This window comes from Aedes albopictus, chromosome 3 (assembly GCF_035046485.1).
Source record: "Aedes albopictus strain Foshan chromosome 3, AalbF5, whole genome shotgun sequence".
In the NCBI taxonomy this organism is placed as follows: Eukaryota; Metazoa; Arthropoda; class Insecta; order Diptera; family Culicidae; genus Aedes; species Aedes albopictus.
In genome coordinates, this window is record NC_085138.1 from 361,175,611 (window position 1) to 361,198,583 (window position 22,973).

Genomic DNA, 22,973 nt, shown 5'->3' on the forward strand with positions numbered 1-22,973 from the left:
ACGTTTCTGCAGAACACCGAACAGCAATCGCGAAGGGACGTCACCGATTGAACGATTCAGCGTATTGTTCAGTAAGAACTCCGCATCTACGAGTACCGTATCCCATTGTTGGTCACGAGTCTCAACAAGTTTGCCCAGCAAAGGAATAAGAGTCTGGTTGTACCTTTCTATCTGGCCGTTAGCCTGTGGACACGCTGTTGCCACAAGCTGATGACGAAAACCATGATCGCTAGCGAACGTTTTGAACAGATCAGAGGTAAACGCGCTGCCTCTATCGGACACGATAACGTCCGGTGTCGAATATGCAATGAAGTATGACTTCAAGTGCTTCATCGTTTCACGCGTGTTAGTAGTCTTCGTCGGGTACAACTTAAGGAACTTTGTGAACGCGTCGACTACCGCGAGGATATGCTCGTTCTTGCCTTTCGTCTTGTCTAACGGTCCTAGATGGTCAATATGAATCGTAGCGAATGGTTTGTCGGATTTATCAACGAGATGTAGCGGACCATCCAACTTCTTCTGCTTCGGATTAAACGAAATGCAGGTCACACATCTTGCGATATGCTCCTTCAACTTCGAACGCAAACCGGGAAACCAATACGAACGTTTGATCAACTCGCTGACCTTATCGATTCCGAAATGACCTAGATTGTCGTGGTACTTGAAGATTACCGAATCTTCCATGCTCTCCGGGACGTACAAAACAAGACGATTCTTGTATTTTCGAAATAGCAAGTTATCGCGTACCTCGTAGTCTTTACTTTCTGATAATTCCAGGTCAGATTTGATTTTTGCGATTCGCGGGTCTTTGATCTGATTCACGTACAACGCGTTCTCGAAAACATTTATCGATTCTTCGGTTTCTTCGATTGCTAGGCAATACATACGCGACAGTGCGTCCACGTGTTGCATTTTAGTCCCGGAACGATGCTCGATTGCGTAATCGAATTGCTCCAGAAAAAGTGCCCATCGTGCAATCTTCGGGTTCACGTCTTTCTTATCCAACGTCGCTTTGAGAGAATTGCAATCTGTCACGATAGTAAAGTGAATACCGAACAGGTATACGCGAAAACGTTGTAGACTGTAAACGATAGCCAACGTCTCAAGCTCAAAAGAGTGAAGTACCGATTCGGCCGCTGTAGTTTTACGCGAGAAAAACATCGTTGGGTGAAATTGATTATCGTACGTTTGACGCTGCACGAGAATACCGCCGAAACCGTTCGACGACGCATCCGTGTGGAGCTGTGTTTCCAACTTCGGACTGTAAATGCACAGAACCGGTTTTGAAATTAACGCTCCCTTAAGTTTATCGAACGATTCATAATGCCGCGACTCAAATTTAAAATCGGATCCGCGTCGATTCTGCAATTCGTATAACGGGCTCGCGATGTGGTTGTATCTGTAAATGAATTTACGAAAGTAACTCATCAGGCCTAAGAAACGCTGAAGAGCCTTGTCGTTTGTCGGTACAGGAAAGTTACTTATGTTCTCGATGTGCCGATCGCTTGGACGGATCTGGTTAAACGTGACGTAGTAACCAAGAAACTCGACGCCGGTTTTCAGAAAAGAACACTTCTTCACGTTTAGTTCGATGTGATTATCGGAAAGAGTACGAAACAGTCGCGATAACAAGTCCATGTGTTCGCTAACAGTCACAGAGCTTGCTAAAATATCGTCAATGAACACGACGATTTCTCCCGAGTCAACGAATTCTTTCAACACCTTCATAACGTACCGCGCGAATATTGCCGGGGAATTCGTATAACCGAACGGCAATTTATTAAACTCGTACTGGCCTTCTTCGGTTACGAACGACAGATACTTCCTCGAACCTTCCGCTATGTCGACATGGTAAACCCATTTTTCATATCGAGACATGTGAAATATTTACGACCCTGCAGTTTCGAGATCTGATCTTCTATGATCGGCAAGGGGAAATGGTTTCGCTCTACCAACTTATTCAACGGTTTGAAATTTACGCAAAGACGATATTCGCCATTCTTTTTCCGAGTAAGAACCACGCGGCTAGAATACGGAGACTCGCTTTCACGGATAATACCGTTCGACAACATATCCTGCACGATTCTGTTCTGCTGCTTACGTTCGTAATCACTGAGACGCAGAGGAGTCGCATTGTAGTAACGATCTTCTTTCAACTTTATCTCCACGCAATGCCTCACTAAAGGCTCACGAGATTTTTCGCGGTTCAAATAATCACGCTTGAAAAGTTCGTACACGCTACCGCTCAACGCTCGAGTCTCGACTGTATCACCGATGTCGAGCTCATCATTCGCATCGACGAACAAAATACTAGCATCTGCTACGTCGCCATCAAAAACATTCTTCATCGCTTCGACGTCATACGAACATTCAGGAAGAAAAGACAATCCGCGAAAACCATTGTCCTGAAGAAATCTTCGTCCCACAATCAAATCAACTTTCATGGTGTTGTCGGTAACCACCGTCAAGTTAGCAACATACACAGACGTATCAATCATAATGAATGTCGAGTACGCTCCTACAATCTCTATCTTTGAATCATTTACACCAACTAGATCCCTATCGCTAGTTCTGCTAAGCTCAAGGCCTTCTGGAATACAAGATTGTTTAATCAAACTCACCGGACAACCTGAATCTGCCAACGCCAGCATCGTCCTCAGTAGTCCGCCAACGATGACGTTGCACGCCACCATCGAGTTGGAGTTCACCTCGAGAAACTTGCCTTCGGTCGTCGGTAGCGGTTCATCCTCCTTGCTGATCGGATACGCCGTGTTCTCGCCGCTCGCTTCGGGTACCTGGTTGATCGCTGGTTCGTTGTTCGATTGTTGACGTTCGCTTTGGTTCCGCTTGAAGCAACGCTGCTCGTCGTGTCCTACCTTCCGACACAATGAACACCTCGGTCGCCGTTGCGGATGGGGACAATTGATCGAAATGTGCCCCGATCCATGGCAGTTAAAACATTCGTCGCTCCGCTTGGTCGAACTCGTTGGGTTACTCGACGATTTGGGATCCTCCGGCCTCTTCGGGATGGGATTACTCACCGGCTGTTTCTGACTGCTGCTTCTCGACGGAAAACTTCGCCGCTTGCACAATTCCATGTTCGCTTCACAGTACCGGATCTGATCCAACAGCTCGTAAATACTGGCGTACTGTCGGGACACAATGCTTGGGTACAGCACGTCATACGAGAGACCACTTATCACATACTTGATAATCGCTGCACTGCTCAATTTGCCTTTCTGCCCCAAAGCATTCATCCGGAAGACGTAATTCTCGTACGATTCCTTCGAGTCCTTCATGCAACGAGACAGTTTCCGATGTACGTCCGCTTCATCCTCATGATCCGGGAATGCCAACAAAATCGTCGCCTTGAAATCTTTCCAGCTCAAAATATGCTGCCGGGCACCCAGGAACCACTGGTGTGCGGCACCCGCTAGTCGGCACGTCGCATACAGCAATGTCGTTTTTACACTCCACGAGTACAGCTCCTGATAGTGGTCGATGGTGTTTATCCACTCCGTAACGCCACAACCTTCACGAAGAATCTTTCGCCGGCTTCGTCGTTTTCGCCATCCTCCGACACGTTCGCTTCGGTGTTCGCTCCGACTTGCGAACGACGCTTTCTCGGCATGATTACGCCTCCCTTCCGCTCACTGTTTTCGCTGGTTGAGCTGCTGCTGCCACCTCCGGACGCTGGAGCTAGCGCTGCGCCACCCGTCTTCGTAGGAGTTCACGCCGATACCGCTTGACGGAACTTCCCGCTGATGGACTCCGGTTTACGCGTTGGAATCCGTGGTTTTTCCTACCGAAATTCTCGACCGATTTCACTCGCGCCGCTGTCAGGAGATTTCTACGATAACGCGCCGATCGTAGCAAATCCGAATCAATCCCACTTCTGAAAATTACTGTGGTATTTTTCGGGACGTTCGGAGACGGTTTCACGCAAACACGTTTTTAACAAAAAGAAATATAAAATGCGGACTTTAGTGCGCGACGGTCTGATCGAGAGTGACTAACTCAAGTCTAAACGGAAGTTGGCTGACGCGGTGACGGTGAGCTAAGCGGACGTGCTTGAACGCAGACCTGTCAAAGTGACAGCTTGACGCAAAGAAAATTGGGGGATAGTACACCAGCTCTAATGAGGATAGGATTGTGCGCCCAAGGTTGCTACATAATGAAATTTTAATAGTTGATGTTGTTAAGTTTCTGCTGAACGACACTAAGTTGCATTTTTACATACAGTATTAATAAGCTTTTTTGCACCATATATAGAATATGTGAATCTCATCGTGAATTTAATTTATGTCGTCTTGATTTCTTATTTCTTAAAAGTACTTCATGTCATCGGCATATGTTAGCATTTTTATTCTTTTTAAAATGAAGGAAATGTCATTCACGTAAATAATGAAGGGCAGTGCGTGAGAACCTTGAGAGACACCCTCAATAAATGGAATTCAATTTGTTTCCTTTGAATCTTATTATTTACTGTCGTTCAGTTCATTAGGTATGATTCAAGCCACCTTAGAATTCCTGGTTCATTGCACTTTTTTGTAGTTTGAAAAGTAGCAATGGAATATCCATGTAATAATCAAATTCTTTGCTGAAGAGAGCTTCCTCATGATTATACTGATGTACATTGCATTCAGTGAATAGTATACAAATGCAAGCAAGTTTGTTGTAGTCAAGCGTTCTTTGAATAAGCGATGTTGCGTGTGAGTGATTTTATTTTTAATTTGGGTGCATATTTTTTCGTTGACAATTGATTCGAAAAGCTTTGAAATACAGGATATAATGGCAACACCTCGATAAGTACGTTCGCCTGATTTACGGCCAGATCGGCACTAAGCAAGAGCTTTTCCATGTTTTAGGAAAGATTTCAGATTTTCAGCTAATGTCCTCTTTTTAAAAATGTTTGGGGGTGCAAAATCTGTAAAAGACGTTTCTACGAAAATCAAGTAACTTCGAAGGCACTAGCTGTACCACGAAAAAAAGCATTCATTTTATTAATTAGGAAGAAAGAGAGAGTATCAATAAAAGAAATGACACTTTTAAAAATCTAAAAATGATTAAATTTGTTGTTACGCAAATATACAGAAAAAAATCTCTTATCCAACACACCGCTTGCTCCATTTCGGGAGAGTCGGAGAGCCAACGCAATACAAAAACAAAATGAAACGCTCTCACCAATCGTCGTCGTTGCGTGCCTGTAGTGGCGTACGCGCTTATACGCAAGGGGATGAAGTGGTGTGCTTTGTCTGTGATTCTCCTCAACCACACCATCACTTTCGCATGCTTTCGAAAAGTTTCGAACCCAAGCAAATGCGGCGACGACGATGGTAATTACGTTTTCTATGTACAACTCCAAGAGTCCAAGTCCAAGTCTGATCGCATCCAACACACAGAGCCGCGCATCAGGAAACTCTCACTCTCGCGGGCTCTCTCACGTCCCGTGTTCGACGGTGTGCGCGAGGGGCGAACCTTCACGACCGTCGTGCCGTGTCGTGTGGTGAGGCGTAGCAGTGTTCGCCGCTTCCACAAGTCCGTCCGTCGCTTTTAGTATATGTTTGTCCGTCATGCGGTAGAGTTGCGAGTCGTGTTGTCGCGTCGTGGCCTCCACCAACCAACCAAACAACCAAATCAAATCAATTCCGAATCGTCTCGTACCGCACAAGTGAGTGAGGATAAGTGTGTAATAGAGAGCAACCAACAAACAAGTTGAAGGCAAAGAAAACTACTCGACTACGACGTCGACGCGCGCGGAGCCATCAGCCAGCAGCAGCAGCAGGGCAGTAGTGTGTTGTTACAAATTGTGGAACCGTGTCCCTTCCTCGCGGCAACGACCGAGATTTTTGTTATTGCGAAGGGAAAGAATCGTGATTTTTTTTTAAGTGCGTAACACAATAACAAGCAGCGGGCGGCGAGGTGTGAAACAATCGCGCCAGTGAGTGACCTCTGACCTCGTCGTCGTCGTCGTATCGCACAGTCGATGGTCCGCCGCGTGAGTGGTATAACGAGACGTCGCGCGCGCGGGTGAAAGCGAAACAATAGAGCCAGCGGGAGGAACGGGTGAGAGTTTGTTGACAACGTACAACGTACGCGACTCGCGTGATACATCAGTGCAAGGCCTAAACAGTGACGGATTTCAACTATTGTTTTTTTCGGGGGGTCGTGGGTGACGCCTGCAGAAGGATAGCAGCTGTCGTCACAAAGTGAAGCGACCGAAGCGTGGGAGTGGTGGTGTGAAAGTTGGTGCATCCTAGACCGGGAACTGCAGTGCAGCGGTCGCTCTAGGATCCGCTAGAACCAATACAGAAGAGGAAAAGGGAAAAGTGTTGGAACGAAGTTGTACAAACGAGAAACCAAGCGCTGAACGGCGACGGCACAAACAAGGAAGCGGAGTGGAAGACGACGACGAAGAAGAAGAGGATAGATTGAATCGCCAGAAGTGCATTCCGGTTGGAAAATAGTGTGCCGTTTGTTGAGGTAGTGGATGCATGTGGTACAATGACCTGCATTTAGTGAGAATTATTCCACTCGGAGTGTGAGAGTGTGGGATCGTCGGTGATGGTGCAGGGTTGACAGAGAGCGTCTAGCCCGTCGTGTGAGAGATACCTAGATGGTTAAGTTTCAAGTTCAGTAGTTACAAGATTGAAGATTCTATTGTGCAACTATTTTGTACGAACGTTGTTGATTAGCTGTGTCGGAACAGGAGGTGAAACAAAACGTGCACTCAGTATCAGTGTAAGTGTGTGCATCATGATGGAGCTTTGCTGAGGATTACGGCTGAATTCGTGGATTAGCGGTTGAAGGAGTTTACCCGACATACACGTGAGGATGGTGCGAGATGTTGTGCAATCGCGCTGCTGGTGCATCGTGCTTTGATTGCGGTTAGACTACTTGTTCATTAGAGTGAGCCAAAATAGGCCTAATTTGGAATTTCGAACCTTATCACCTGAAAGGATATTGTCAAATAGATATTTGAGTTTGTTTGGTATACGGGAAGGACTGTCGCCAGGAATTGATTGATTTGTCTTTATTAGAGAGACTTTCAGCCCTTGGCTGGTTCGTCTCTCTGTCGCCAGGAACTCAAAGTTTGTACATAGGAAAATCGATCAAATGCATAGAGGAAATCGTCAATTTTACACTGTCGGTTTTAAGCTGTAGTCAATGCATATCTCTTGTTCATTAAATTAAGATTCTTTGCGTGATGAAGGAACGTCCTGTAAAATAACTCAGTTATAGACTCACACTGAGAGGAAAATACATTTCAATTTCACTGGAAAAAGTCAAGTAACCGTTCGAAAATTATTTATTCAGTGGATTTACATGAGTTAAGTGAAACCGCTTGAAAACATAGTGAAACTGCAAAGAAAAGTTATTGAAAATTTCGCACTGTATCGTATTATAAATTGTATATGGTTTTTAAGTGGATTTTACTGCAGTTGAAAGTATGCAAAATAGAGGCGTCTAGTTTTCACCCATCACTAACGAACCATGCATGAATGTGATGATGGCAAAATGTTCTATTTCCCTTAAGTTTCCATTTTCATAAGGGAACTGTTTGGTGAACTCCGATGTTACGGAGAACAACCACATTTTTGGAATGCCTTCCGAATAGAATTGAATTTTTCAAAATCTAATGCATTCATACTGAAAGTTCACTTAAATTTCATATAATTCGGTAATGAAAAATTACACACAAAATTTTATTTGAATTTTCCAGTAGAAACTTTTCACTATCCAATCATTTAAGTTCCAAAAGTTTAGTTAGATGAAAAAAATCTACTTAAGATTTCCAATGGATTTTAAAAGAATTTTTCGCTCAGTGCACAAATTAGAATTCATATAACTCCTTAGGGATGAGCAAATCCCAAGCTCGAACGACTAGGGGTTCTCGTTTCACCGTGACAACATGACCGACATCTTCAATTAGTATAAAATGTATACAACTAGTGGAAATCCAAGCCTCAATAACGCTGGAATCGGAGCAAGTTTTGTCTAAACAATTGATTCTATGATTATCCCTCCCCCTGGATATTCAATCTTGACGCGATGGGAGGGCTTAACCCATTAGCATTTTAGCGCCAGTTTATTCTCCACTGCTTGGACTTTGAGCTAGATATATCTGGTTTACGAGTTGATCGCAAGTGAAGGAATCGGCCGTAAATGCTAATGGGAACCAAAGGAGTATCCGTAGTGCCTTTATCACAAGTTATAATTCAGCTTGCATAGACCTAATCTTTGCATTCTTTAAATCTTCTCAAATTTAACAATAATAATTGTTGAATTTAACGTAACGCAAGAGTGGGTAGGGGAGGTCTCTGCGTTACACTCATCATTCATCACTTGAATTCGAAAGTACATAGGATAGGGGACGCTTGGATAAGTTGACTTACAGCCTTACAGATTAGGTAACGTTAACAATTAAATTTATTACCTTTAGAAAATTCTGGACCCTAATCAGTCAAAACTGCTGATTTTACAAATGAGTTTATATTTGTATTTCTTCTTTTTATAGGTTTTGTAGCGATGAATATATAGAAGTTGACAAATAATCCTAATCATTTTAATTTTTGACACAAAAATCAGCTGACTGAACTTTTTGTTTTATATTCTAGACGGTATTATAACACTGACCAAAAAAGCAGGAATTTTGTTTCATGTTTCTTTAGGACTTGACAATCGGTTGACTTGACGGTTGACAATCAAAAGGGTTACGGTGGATGTAATAATACTTCGGACTTAGATGATCACAGATATGCAGAAGACGACTAGACGAAATTAAGAACGCAATTTGACACATTATAGACTATATTTCGACGTATAGGGTTTGACTGATTTCATTACAACATCGAATGGAAGCTCAAAAAGTGTTACCTAACACTAATATGAGAGTTATTTGGGGATGATGCTGGTGCTGTTAATGACCAACATCGGTTATTAACACTATTGGTAATCAGCTTGAAATAATTTTCAGAATGTATTGTAAAAAACGTAGGTTATTATTTGATTTATTGTTTAGAGATGCTGTCAGAAAACTAGTTGCCCATATCGGCTAAAAACGCTAGCTCTGGCAGTTGTCTCCGAATAATTTTCAAAAATATCAAACCTGTAAACATTAGCTATGACAAATTTTTTGCTCTTCTTTGTAATATTTCTCAGGAATAGTACCTTGAAGGCGTTAACATGTACAGCTTTTTTTCTCTGAATGTTGTCCAGTGATCTCGGATATTTTCGATTATTGAAATATTGTTCAATTATCATATCATCTTTGGAGCTTCCATTCGGTCAAAACACTAGTGCGATGGGAATAGTTAAAACACAGTAATTTTAAAAACTACTACGACCCAATACTAATTACTACACACTTTGCTCAAGTTGACGACATCGTCTAGTCCATCGTGAGTATTGGTAATAGTAGGGGGAAAGTTGGGAAAGGGTCCAGGCTTTGCTATCAGCTGTCATGCAGCTCCACCTGGTCACTCTACAAAAAAAAAAAAAAAAAAAAAAACAATTGATTCTATGATTATAAAGGAAATCGGTAGTTTTTTCTTCACTTTGCACTTCACCTCTTTTGTATGGAGTATAGTAAAAAGAACAATTACGCCCTGAAAGTGGTTTTACAACTAGGTGGTCATCAGCTACCTTTTGTTGCCAGTTCAATACGGAAATCTTTCCGAAATTTTTTCTGAAGTTCTATCCAAGATTTTTTCTCTAATGCCTTCTGGAAATCCTCCTCAACTTTCTACTGCAATTTCTTCTTTGAAATTTTTCGCAGTTTCACACAGAATGCTTCCCTCGATTTCTCTCGGATTTCTGAGTGTGTTAGAGTTTTTTGTTCTAAATTTCTGCAGAGAGATTTCGAGGGATTTGCTCCTAGAGTTCCTTTCCAGATATTTCCCGGTGCGCTTTCCGGAATCTCAGAGAGTTGTTCCTGTGATTTTTATTATTGGTTTTCACGTTATGCTTCCAATTCTCTCGCTGGATTCCTTTCCCAACATTAAATTTTATCCGAATTTATGTTTGTGGATTTTCGGGATGGCGATTAAAAAGTTTCTTTCAAGTTTTTAGCGAGATTTCTGTAATGGTCCTTCAAAGGATTTCTTCCACAATGCTTTCAGAGATTTTTCTTTGAGTTTCCCGTGGAATTTCGCCCGCAGTTCATTCTGGGAATTCTTTTAGAGGTTTTCCTTCCTAGAATTTCCCTAATATTTTGTCCTGGGTTTACTCCCACAGTTTCTATTCGGAAATGTCCTAGGATTTCCTCCGAAGCTCCGTGTGTTCTCCACTAGGTCTTTGCTTAGCTTCTCGCAGGATTGATCACCTGGATTGATTGCGATGTTTCTGCGGGAAATTCTTTCAAGGAACTTTATGGGTTAAATCAGGAGATATTCTTCCCAGAAGGTACAACTCCGAAAGCAACTATTTTGGGAAGAAATCCCAAAAGAAACACCAAGAACCCCGGGACAATTTAAATAAGGGCTTCCGGGATGAACTCTGGGAGTAGTCCCGGTGAAATATTAGAAGAATCACTGCAAGAAATTATTGAAACAACTACATGGAAAAGCCTGGAAAACCAGCTGGAAGAATACGCGAGTAGAACTCCATGAAAAAGCTCCTGCAGTAATCCAAGAAAGGAGCTCCAGATGAATCCCCGGAAAATATCGTGACAGATAGTCCAGAATAAATGTTGAAAAAAACTTTAAGAGTCATCCCGGAAGCAACACCGGAAGAGGTCCAGGAAGAAACTCCGAAAGATAACCAATTGGCGAAACTTCTAAAAAAAATTTCGCGAGAAACTAAGGCATGTTCCGGGAAAAAATCTGCAAGAAATCTCACGGAATTGAAGAAATTACAGCATGAACTTCAGAAGAAATCTTGCGAGGGACGGGGAAAACTTCTTAAAGGAATCCCGGGAGGACCTTCTGCAGAAAATTCCTGAAATTGGCCTTAAGAAATGCTTGGAAGAGCTGTAGTATAAATCCGTCGAAAAACTCCTGAGAAAACACTGGGATAAACCCCGAAATGAACTCCTGGCAGAACCCCGAGAGGAATACCGGAAGGAAAATCGAAAAAAAGGTTCAGGAGGAATCCTCAAAAAAATGAAAGAAATTCCACGACAACATCTGAGATATTTCCTGAGAGCAACGTCTGTAGAAAAACCCGGGATAAATGCTAGGAGAAATCGTACGAAAATGACTGGGTAAAACATGAGAGGAACTCCGTGTAAAATCTCGCGAGGGACTCTGAGCAAGATATTCTCCAGGATCCCCGTAAAAGAAACTTCAGAAGAAATCGGTTGGAATTTTGGAATCCTGGAAGATTCTCTAGGAGGAATCCCGGAATGATTTGTTTGAATTTTGAAACAAAATGCCAAAGTGACTTCTCTAGTTGGTACTATAGATAGTAGAGTAAACAGAGTTTACTCTACTATCTATAGTTGGTACTAAATGTAAACAACCAATAGAAATTTAATTCTCGATCACGCTGGCAAGGAACAAGTTTTGTCCTTAAAATCTGATTCAATGACAACGAAATTTGTAGTTTGTTCAAATTTACAGTTTTTCATAAGATCACAATGATTTGCCCGAATTTCAAGAAAAAGCATATTTACGGCAGTTGAAATTAGTGTATGGTTGTATTGAAACTAGGAAGCCATCAGCTGCCTTCGTCTGCTAATTCAATTCGAAAATCTTTCTGTAATTTCTCAGAGAATTTCTCCCGAAATTCTATTCAAGATTCTTTCCTTGATTCCTTTCGGGATTCCTCCTAGAATTTCTACCGCAATTCTTTCTTTGCATTTTTGCTCAATTTCACACAGAATTCTCTCCTGATTTTTCTCGGAGTTTTTACTTGAGTTTGACGAAGTTGCTCCAGAAAAACCTGGAGGCTTGCCGGAGTTTTTCTTCTAAATTAATTTAGGAATTTCTCCTGAGAGGTTTTTCGCATTTGCTCCTAGAATTCCTTTCCACATTTTTGCGGTGTGCTTTTCGGGATTTCTGAGAGCTGTTTCTGGGGTTTCTACCAAAAGTTTTCACGAATCACGGCTTCCGAAGATTCTCGTTCGATTCCTTTCGCGACATTTATCCAAAGTCTCTCTAATATATTTCTCTTAGTGGATTTCTGGGATGGTTTTTCATCAGTTTCCCTCTCGATATTTCGGCGATATTTCTGCAGAATTTCTTACAGAAAGTTTTTCGGGTTTGTTCTTGGAGTTCGCCGCTAGATTTCGCCCGTAGTTCATCCCGAGTTTCTCGGGGGGGTTCTCAGATTTCCTCATAGAATTTCCCTAAAGATTTAGCCAGGGACTATTCTCAGAGTTTTTTTTTTTCAAAGATATCTCAGTTTTTCTCAGGATTGCTTCCGAAGTTCTCTTCGAGATTTCTCCTATAGATCATTGCTTACCTTCACGCAATGTTTCACCTGGATGCATTCAAAATTTCTCCGGGAAATTCTTGCAAGGAGTTTTAGAGGTTATCCCAGGAAGTATTCCAAGAAGAACAGGAAGATCGCAACAACTGCAAAAGCAACTATTAGAGAAATCTCAAAAGAAGCACCTAGAATCCCGGGACAATTCAAGTTAGGGCGTCCGGGAAGTACTCTGGGAGTAATCCTATTAAAATCCCAGAAAAAATATTAGGGAGGTCACTGAAAGAAAGCCTGTAACAACTACGAAGAAGAGTCTGAAAAACTTGCTGAAAAAAACGGGAGAAAAACTGCATGAAAAATATTAACAAAAGCTTCTGAAGAAATCCCGAAAAGGAAGTGTGGATGAAACCCCGGATAATATCGTGGCAGATAATCCAGAATAATCTTGGAATTTTCTTGTAGAAATTAAAGGATGAACTTCGGAAGCAAACTTATGAGGGACTCTGGGAGCTATATGGGGAACTTCTCAAAGGAAGCCCGGGAGGCCCTCCTGCAGAAAATTCCTGAAATTCATACAGGAACTGTAGTAGAAAACCTAAGAATAATTCTTTAAGAAACTCTGGGATACTTAAATCCCGGCAGGAACTTCTGGGGAAATTCCGACATGAACATCAAAAGGAAATGAAAAAAGTCATTCAACAAGAATCCCGAGAAAATCTCTAACAGATTCCACTGAGAAATATGCTGAGAGCAACTCCTGTAGAAATCTCGGGATAAATCCTGGGAGAAAACATACGAAAATTTCGTTAGGTAAAACGTAGGAGAGCCTTTGGGAAAGATTGTGCAGGATCCCAGTAATAACACTCCAGAAGAAATCGGTTGGAATTTTAGAATCCTGGAAGATTTTCAAGGAGAAATCCCCGAAAGATTCGTTCGAATTAAAAAAAAAAAATGCCGGTAGTAGTCTAGTCCAATCTAGTGTACACATACAGGGGATAGACAAAATGATCGGGACCGGCAAAATTTTCACAAAAAAATGGTCAGCTGTGACTTTTTGAAAAGTGCAACAAATATTCTCAAATTTTTACTGTAAGTTCACCAACTAGTTGTGTATTAGTGGTACAAATTTGGGAAAGATCGGGCTGTTCTACATGAAGTTAGAAAGATTCTTTAAAAAGTCATAATTATTCGATAGCCAATGCTTCCAGTTAATCAGTGATGCATTACAAGTATAGAAGCGGCTAGATCTACTGTGCAGCATAATTGAATGTTAAATAAAAACCTCAGAACGGATATATCTCGTACCAACCGCTCCGTATATTATGTGATAAAGAAGTTAATTGAAAACGTTGCGAGTGACGTTGATAAGAAAGTTAATGTCACTCCGTGTAGGCTATTCTTTCCAGGATGGGACACAAGATTTTCTCCTTATGTCCTGACTCGAATCGAAAGCCTAAGTTTAAGCACATTGCTCGCTCCCTAAAACAAGGTAAAGCTATTGTGATCCCTTCTCCGGTTGCACTAAAAAAATCAAATTGTAACTGAATGAACTTTGAAACCAACACGTCATCGCCAGTTACCCGTTCGCCTTTGTTTTGTACTACTCCAAAGAAGATCTCTATTACTAGGGTCATCATTTCACTCACGAATCTTGTCAGTGGTCTCACATAATCTTTTCGACTAGTCAACTACTTTACAAGTTTTTTTTTCAAATCTTCATCATTGTTTAAGAAATTTCACGGAAAATTCACTACATACATACACCTACCGTTGGAATTGTGAAATAGCTTTCGAGAGAAGGAATGGTATGAAAAATGCCATCAAAAGTACGAGAAATTTTGGAGAGCACTCCAAGAGGTATCTCTAAAGCAATTCCAAATTGAAATCCAGACGGAATTTGTAGACAAATCCTTGTGGACGAATTTATCGAAGAATTTCAAATACCAGATTCATCCGTTTCCACTGCATCTTATCTATATCTGTTTGATCCAGCAGCCCCTCCTCTTAAGAGGATTGTTCCTCTAGCACATTTATCTAAATCTTTTCTTGGTTTGGCCAACTGTTCCATTAATCATCCGAAGAAATCCTCAACTTTTTCAAGAAACGGGGCAAAACGTGGTAAATATTTGTTTTCACAGCTCTGTCCTGCACATTCGTTGCAAAAGTTTCTTTCGAGTAATTTCTTATTCCTACCGACAAAGCAGTAAACTCTTTGGACTTTTGAGTTACATCGTTATTTTATCCATACGGCCGAATATGTATGGTCTTGAACTCTGCCTTCTAGTTTTCTAAGTTCTCTCTATAGACGATCAGCACAATTGTCTAGTCGAATTTTTAAGAGCTTTGCTAAACAGTTTTCTGAATTTTTGAAGTTCAAGATTCAAGAATACTAAAGCATGGAGCCCACGATAAATGTTGTTGAATTGTTGGAAAATGTATTTTGCATTACTGAATTTAATGAATTCTTAGTCATGCATTAGAGTAGTGCATTTGATATCATTAATTCGTTTATGACAAGCTGGATTTGCAATCCACTCGAAGAGTGTTGATTTCAACCACCTTTTCGATAAAATTCTTAGACAAATTATGATTTAATTTCTAAAAAATGAAAAAAAAGCGAAAAAAAAATGTCTGTTCTTTAACAATAAATTTAAGAAATTGAGACTCTGCAGAACTTTGAAGAAAGTTTTGGTATGATTCTCGGAGAACGATGATTCATGGAGAATGGAGCAATGCTGTCTGCGTTAGTGACTCGGTCACTATTTTTGTGTTAGTCACTTTCAAGTCCCTATTTCTATATATGATACTTACTCAAAGTTACTCACACAGTTCCTATGTTTTCTACGTGAATTTCACCAAAAAATTATCCATCAAGTTCTTCAAGAATTTCATAAGAAATTCCGTATTTCTCTGAAGAGCTTTACCACGAAATATAAAAGTAGCAGTACTTTATTTTCATTTTTAGCAGAACATAGTATAGAAATTTTAACTAATATTCTTTCAAGACGAAATCTTTCTACAAATACGAAGGGAATACCTGTGATAATGTTCTCGGGAATCTATTCCGAAACTCGTTGAATAAACCTCTGAGTATTTCTTCTTAAATTCCTCAGATAGATTGTTAATAATCTCTTCTTCATCAACCTCACAAAACAAAATCACGTGGTTTAACAAAAAAAAATAAACTCAATGTTACTCAATTCATCTGTTTAAACTTTTTCTGAAAACTTCATCAAGAATTTTCCTAGAAATTTCGCCAATTTGTTCCAATGGGATGCCATCGGAACCGACTTACTTAATGTAGGTCAACACATCCATTTACGTTCATCGGCCTCATGCCCATTTAGTTATACAAAATATATTCTAGAAAATTGTAGATACATACACATGTTTTTCTTTTATTTTATCTGTATTAACGAGATTTTTAGCCCTAGGCTAGTTCATCTCGGGACCCACGCTTTACTTCCCTTCCGAAGGAAGAACTCACATTTTGTGAGTTTGTCGGGAGTGGGATTCGATCCCAGGTCCTCGGCGTCATAGTCGTGCTCTAAACATCACACCAGGTCCGCTCCCACAAGTTTTTGTTGGAAATGTTCATATCTCAGAGTTTTCTGAACCAAGTTCGCTCTACAATTCTCAGTTATTTATCATATTTTGTGTAACAAAAGCCACTATTATGTTACTTTTGTTCGATCTGTAAGTCACTATTTGGCCACTATTTACGAAAGCTAGGTCACTAAATCTACTATTTCAACCTTCAGGATTTGCCCAGCTCTACATTCTTTGAAGAAGTTTTCCGAAAAAAGTTTCTAAAATTGCTTTTGTCATGCTTTTCAGATTTTTTTCCAGCAGTTTTAGTGATGTATTCAAGAAACTCTCTTAAAAACTCCCTCATAAAATTATACATATGATTTCCAAAAATTGCTTCGCGGACTCCGTTAAATTAAAAAAAAAGAACAACGTTTTTTTTTTTCAAAAGTTCTTTTCATGAATTTTAAAATTCTACTGCCAAATCTTTAGGAAAATCCGCTATAATTTTCTTTGAAGATCTCCTTCCTGCTGATTCGCTTGAAGTTCTACCAAATATTCTGTTCGAAAGAGACTATTTTGAGAATTCTGTCAAACATTTCACCAATGGCTTCTTCCTAAGAAAGTTCGATCTTGCATTTTTTTTAATAATTGAAGCTGTAAAAACTGAACTTGAGAAAAGTGAGACACTCAAACTCAAAATAATATATAACTTTTGATTGTGTACCCAAAAATAGTCGATTTTTTCCAGGAATATTATGTTTAGCTAATACCAAAAAAAAAATTCATCGAAATTGGTTAAATGCTAGCGGAGGTATCGTCGAAACAAGACTTGGGCAAACAAACATTTAAAAAAAACATTACTTTTTTTGCCTAAAACTGTAGAACCAAAAATGCTCAACCGATCTCAATGTATATTTTTCTGTACGTAAAGTATGTATGTAGAAGTATTGTGTCAAAATTTCATTCAATTTGATCTAATGGTCAAAAAGTTATAGCCATATATGTAGCATTATGTCACAGTTCGGAACCAACATTTCAAAAGGGCGTAACTGCTTTTACAACCAATGCCTTCTCACAGAGCTGTGGATCGTATTTCTTTTTTTATCTGTATTAACGAGATTTTTAGCCCTAGGCTAGTTCACCTCGGGACCAACACTTTACTTCCCTTCCGAAGGAAGAACTCACATTTTGCGAGTTTGTCGGGAGTGGGATTCGATCCCAGGTCCTCGGCGTGATAGTCAAATGTTCTAACCATCACACCAGGTCCGCTCGACCAATGGATCGGGTCGTATTTCATTCATCTCACGCAATTCACATCCATTAATCGAAAGAGAAGGATTTTATCTTTCTATTTGTGCTAGTGGATTGCTCGAGAGGGATGAGATACGCTCCACAGCTTTGTGAGAAGGTATTGGTTGTAAATTCAGTTACGCCCTTTTGAAATGTTGGTGCCGAGTTGTGGTTTGTTGGTACATATAGTGAAATTCAAACTGCTCTGACTTCAAGAAAGTGTTCAACCAAAATGGCTGAAATTTCCACACAAAACAGTTCAACAAAACAATTTTATACTGTCAAAGTTTTATTTAAATCGGGATAGTTCTGCAAGGTTCTGCAGTCAAAATAGTGCACACTGAAAAAGTGCCACAAATTTGAAGAAAAATAACGTTTTTTGTTTGCATTGTTAAAAATCATATTTTTAGACGTTTTGATGAGTAAACAACAAAGTTATAGCCTGAACTTTAAAAATTACCCAAAGATACCCAAAGTTTCTAAAATCACATTTTATTGTATCGACAATATCTGCGCCAATACTAAACCGATTTTGATGAAATGTTTATGGTATTAAATACACACAATATGCTATTCCTGGTTAAAAAATCAGCTGTTTTTGTGCACTCAATCAAAAATTGTACAATCAATCAAAAGTTGTTTTGTGTGTCTAACTTTTTTCGAATCCAGCCTCTAGCTTTGTCGGCGCAACAGCGAATCAAATCAAACCTTTTTAAATACGTCCCAACGTTTTAACTCTGCTTCATGTCTTTGAAAGAAATTTGCTTTTTCCCGGAAAATCACAACTTTAACCTTTCAATACCCAATTCCGCATTTATATTTTTATATATTTTTTTTTCTTTCCTGGGAAATCAAAATGTTTATATTTTTGGCCCAAAAATGCACTCAAAACAGTAGTCAATCAGTGGATATCTACACACTTAATTTTCAATACCGAATTCCGAAGCTTTTTTGATGAAATACCCGATTTTTGAACACCGAAATCGGATGAAAGCTTAAGAATCCGTTTTTGACTTATTCCTCCAAAGACTGAACGCCATTTCTGCCAACTTAATCATCAACAGTCGAAATTCGAAGTAATGTTTATCTTTTTTCTGTCATGATTGGGACTTTCGAATCTAACGAAATAATACTGATGTTTTCATTTCTCTAGGAGTAATTGTGTGTACTTTGGATTTGGATTGGCCATTTGGCCGAATGCCGTTTGGCCGAATGAGCGATTTCATGAACCGACAACAATGTTGATGATGATATTGATTTTCACGTAGTTGTTACACTACCTCCTTTCAAATATTTATTCATAAAGAGATGAACCAGTCTCGGGCTGCAAATCGCTCTGTATTTATTACCTAATACATTCATAAAATCAGGACTAAAACGTTTTGCAAAACGCCGTTTGGCCGAATTATTATCAAATGAATTTAGAGACGAGGACAAACTCCGGGTAACATTCCAGCTCTTTCGAGTTGTACTGATATAGAGAACAGTGGTATAATCAAGTACCGTTCCTTTTTCGGCCAAACAGCATTCAGCCAAATGGCGTTCGGCCAAATGATTCTTTCGGCCACATGGCGTTCAACCAGGCATTCGGTAAAACAGCATTCGGCGAAATGAACCGAAACCCTCGAATTGTATCAGATTTCAATTATGTGGATTTTGTGGAATTATGTGCGACTGTGGAATCAACTTTAGTTCCATTCCTACGGGCAACGGAGATAATCGAGTGACTCCGTAGCTTGAAGGAATAGAAGCGCCCGTCTTGTGAATTGGTAGTCGTGAGTTCGAGTCTCACCGGAGTACCTAGATTTCTTTTTATAATTCAAATCTCAATTTGTTCATCGAGCACATGTTTCTGTTGTGCACAATGATATCGAAGCATTTTCAACCCTGGAGTTATTGCCAAAAACCTTAAAAACTTGGAGAAATTTATTTTTGTTATCAGAAATTCCTGCCACGGGATATGGTTTTAGTTTGACAGATGTTTTATATCTACAATTTGAAGTTGGGCTACCACTGTACTTTGACAACTTGCTTCAGTAATAAGGCTTCGCTGTTCGCTCCCTGTTTTTCCCAGCTCGTCTTTTAGTTACCTAAATTAATTATTTCTCCACCAGCTCTCAAACGAAACAGTTGTCAAATTAGCACCGCAACCACCTATCGAATAGATGTCTCGATCATGTCCCCTCGGTTGTATCGCCTATTCTAATCTCCGCAAAGCGGCGACCTTCTGCCGAAATCAACTCAGCAGAAAATTAATGATCTAAACAAAACCTTGCCACTGTGCTCGGAGTTGCGTCTACTCTACTCGGCTCTCCTCGTCTATCAATGGCGTCGAGTCGGACGACACACGTCCGTGTAGGTCGCCGTAGTTACTCTCCTCGTCGTCATCCGCCGTAGAATCTCGAAGAAACGCCACTAGGTGGCAAATGGTGCGCGCGGCTTTCATGTTTCTAATTCACAAACCGGTTCTTCCTCCCAGTCAGTGCCAGAGAAGGAGAAACTGAGGCAGAGGCAGAAAAAACATACAAGTTGTTCCTTCGACTTTTTGTGATTCCATTTCCATCCACTCCCTTCTTGCGCTGGCTGACTGTGCCTTGCCTTGGAACAACGCACAACAAGAAATCTAGATGGAATGTATCGTATCGCTCTAAAAAAGTCAGATCTAATGAACCACTCTGGGCTCACACGCGCAAGCTCGCGAGCGCGCACACACTAGCGCAAATCTTAGAACTTCAAGGCCTGCTGGGTACGCGGCGTGTGTGTACGCTCCGTACACACACCTGTGAGAACCCGAACCGAAAGTGAACATCATCGTCGTAGTAGGCCGCGCAGAAGAACGCTGCTCCGATGATCAATGCCCCGCGATCTTCTAAGCAGCACTCTAAGCTCGGAGAAGAAGACGCCACCACCGTCGCTGCCGCGAAGAAGCAGCGAAAATAAAAACAAAATCTTCGATCTCACTCTCGACGATCGTCATCATAATTGTATGGTGGTGCTACGCAGTGTTCGAACATTCTTCTTCCTTCGACTTCTTCCACCGCCAGCCACCATCGTCATTTCCTCCTTTTTCGGTGGTTTCTCTCGAATGGAATTAAGGCAACAGAACGCGATTGGTAATTATCGAGCACCTTTCAAAGTTTTTTCAACCTCCGCGCCCGCGCGTGACCGCTTCTTCCCTTCTTCCTGTACCACCCCGAAGAAAAAATATCTAGGCTTCCGTGCCTTCCCACCAATACCAACGCCACCGCGATCGGACTTCGATTCCCTACGATCATAAGAATTCTAACAATGTTGACACACTCACATGACTCACGCGATGCGCGCCGTTGACCTCTCGGGCTAAGCCCACCGAAACCGGACTTCCTACCAATACGGCACGACACGGCGGCGCTACAGGTTCCAAAACCAAAATTTCTTGTTCTGTTGTAAACACGATTCGTGACAGCGCGACAGCAGCGCTCGGAAGAAGATCATTCAACCTTCTGCGATAAGCTGAGTGCTTCCTCAATCTGAAAAAAACGCCTAAGATCCGGTTTTGATCGTTTCGAAAACGATCGTGTTTTATCGCCGTTGTCGTTGTCAACGACGACGTCGATCATAGCCTACCTAGCTAGCTTGTTGTCGTTGCTACCGTTTTCATGGATGATCTTGAAACCACTTGTCGTACACTATCATGAGCGTGGAATCGAGCTGTTGTCGGTTATCGCTGTCGACAACACGCGACGCACAACTACTAGAAATATTCACTGTTTTAACAGTTGCGAGATAGTGAAATCTGTCAAATCTAGTAGACCGCCTTCATCGCGATCAACCAGAAAATAGTTGAAGTCACGCGTAATGGCCTATCTTTAGCTAATACGGTTCTCGTCCGAAGTTCCGAATTTGGTTCAATGTCACCCGAAATGGTGGCAAACGTCATTAGCGAAAATGTTTTTTTTGTCTCTTTCTGGGGATGTCCGCACGTCGCGTCGCGTGGTTGTGGTTTAGCAGGTGATTGGAAATGGCTCGGCTTGTTTTAAATGATGTGTGCGCGAGGAAAAACAAATGTCGAGTTTTGACTTCTCTGCCAGTGGCGGCGATTGAAACCAGCAGCCATCGCAAATCGACACAGCAGGCCTACTTCGCGGTGATGATGCGACGTTTAACGATTTGGCCTTGTGCTGAATTCGAATCTGTTGCTTCGGTTGTCATTAGCGACAAATGGGACAGATGTGATGTTTTTCCCGGTGTGTTGACTTCTAAGATTTAACTATGTTTGATGGAAATATTTAAATTTTGGGAATTCATAGGAAACTTTCTGAAGGAATTCTTGCGAACCTACAATGAGAAAAAAAATCTCTCTTATTTTGTGAGTTTGTCGGGAGTAGGATTCGATCCCAGATCCTCGGCGTGGACGCCAAGCAGTCAGTAGTGTGCGGTAGTTCGGCAGCAGCAAAGTTTCGCGCGCTCGCTCTGCTAGATTTTTGCGATTTTATTTTCTCTGCGGGGCTCCGACGACGAGACGCCAAGCAGTCAGTAGTGTGCGGTAGTTCGGCAGCAGCAAAGTTTCGCGCGCTCGCTTTGCTAGATTTTTGCGATTTTTTTTTTCCTCTTCTCTCTGCGGGGCTCCGACGACGGGACGAGTGTGCGCGCGCCGTGGTTCGAGTCGGTTCCGAATTTTTCGCTTCCCTTCGGCGCTAGTTTCCAATACACTTTTAGTTCATAATAAATATTTTCTTTCATTTTTTGCATTTACACAAAAGAGTGAAAAATGTTACTTCGGGTTCGCCGGTCGAGAAAAAATCCGGGCGCCGACAAGTGAGTCGCGTTCAGTGTATTTCTGTGTGGAATAGACTAAAGGTTTCTGCACCCTAGTGAAGTGGAGACGCGCGATAGAATTTTCTTTTTGGCTAGTTCTTGCGTCGAAAAGTGGTCGGTTGTTAACGGCGGTTTGTGTATATTGATCCATTGTCAAATCATATCACCAACCATAGGTGACTCCCGGACTGACAATGTACCTTACCCTACTAACAAAAAAATCCTTCCTGAGACAAACGTGGAGATGCAGCGATTCGCGGTCTTTATAACAACGTTTGTCTTACTAACATTCCCTTTCATCCTCGATGACCGTAAGGACGTGGCCGGCGCCGTTATTGACCTTATTAAAGTTGAGAGCTCTCGACCTGTGTACATTGAGAATAGTAAGCTAGTCCCAAGCCCTATTCATTGGTTCCTTGTGCAATTTCGATTGCTCTGGTCAATCACGGAGTAGCAACTACGAATTGTGCGGTCATCTATGCTCATGCTCATGCTCATGCTCAGTAGGATTCGATCCCAGATCCTCGGCGTAAAAGGCATGCGCTCTATCCATCACACCATCACTCAATACATTATGAAAGAGTTGCCTAAATTGAAGGGCAATTAAGAAATCGACAATGAGTTTTAATAAGGGCCTAACTGACTTGATCGATTTCTCTTCGTTGACTCTCTCTTCCGTTAATAACTTGATCAAAACAAACAAAATTTTTATTCTTTTTGTTTCTATAGCAACATGTAGTCGTCTTCTTCGCATTTCAACCAAAAAATCTTTGGAAAACTCAATACACATTCTGTGATTACACAAAGAGAGGATCGATGAAGAGAACTCGAAAATGTCAGTTAGGCCCAAATGAAAAATCAGTGTCGAAATATCAATTCATTTTTATAAATTAAAATATTTTAAATTATCAATGCCCAATTTCTAAGGCCAAATCCTAAAGTCATTTCGTATTGAAGTTTCTGAAAAAAAAAAAATGTTTTTTTAT

At 41.0% G+C, this 22,973-nt stretch overlaps 1 protein-coding gene across 2 annotated transcripts in view; it reads left to right on the top strand.

Annotated features, from left to right (window-relative positions):
- Window positions 1-22,973, top strand: part of LOC109414899 (ecdysone receptor) — a 474,809-nt gene that overhangs the window by 261,853 nt on the left and 189,983 nt on the right. Inside the window, exon 1 of one of the 2 annotated variants that reach the window (XM_019688743.3) lies at window positions 4,995-6,741. The exons of the other annotated variant lie outside the window; for it this stretch is intronic. The gene's annotated coding sequence lies outside the window, so the exon portion shown is untranslated. Of the gene's footprint in view, window positions 1-4,994; window positions 6,742-22,973 lie in introns of those variants that run through there. 2 annotated transcript variants of the gene reach the window in all.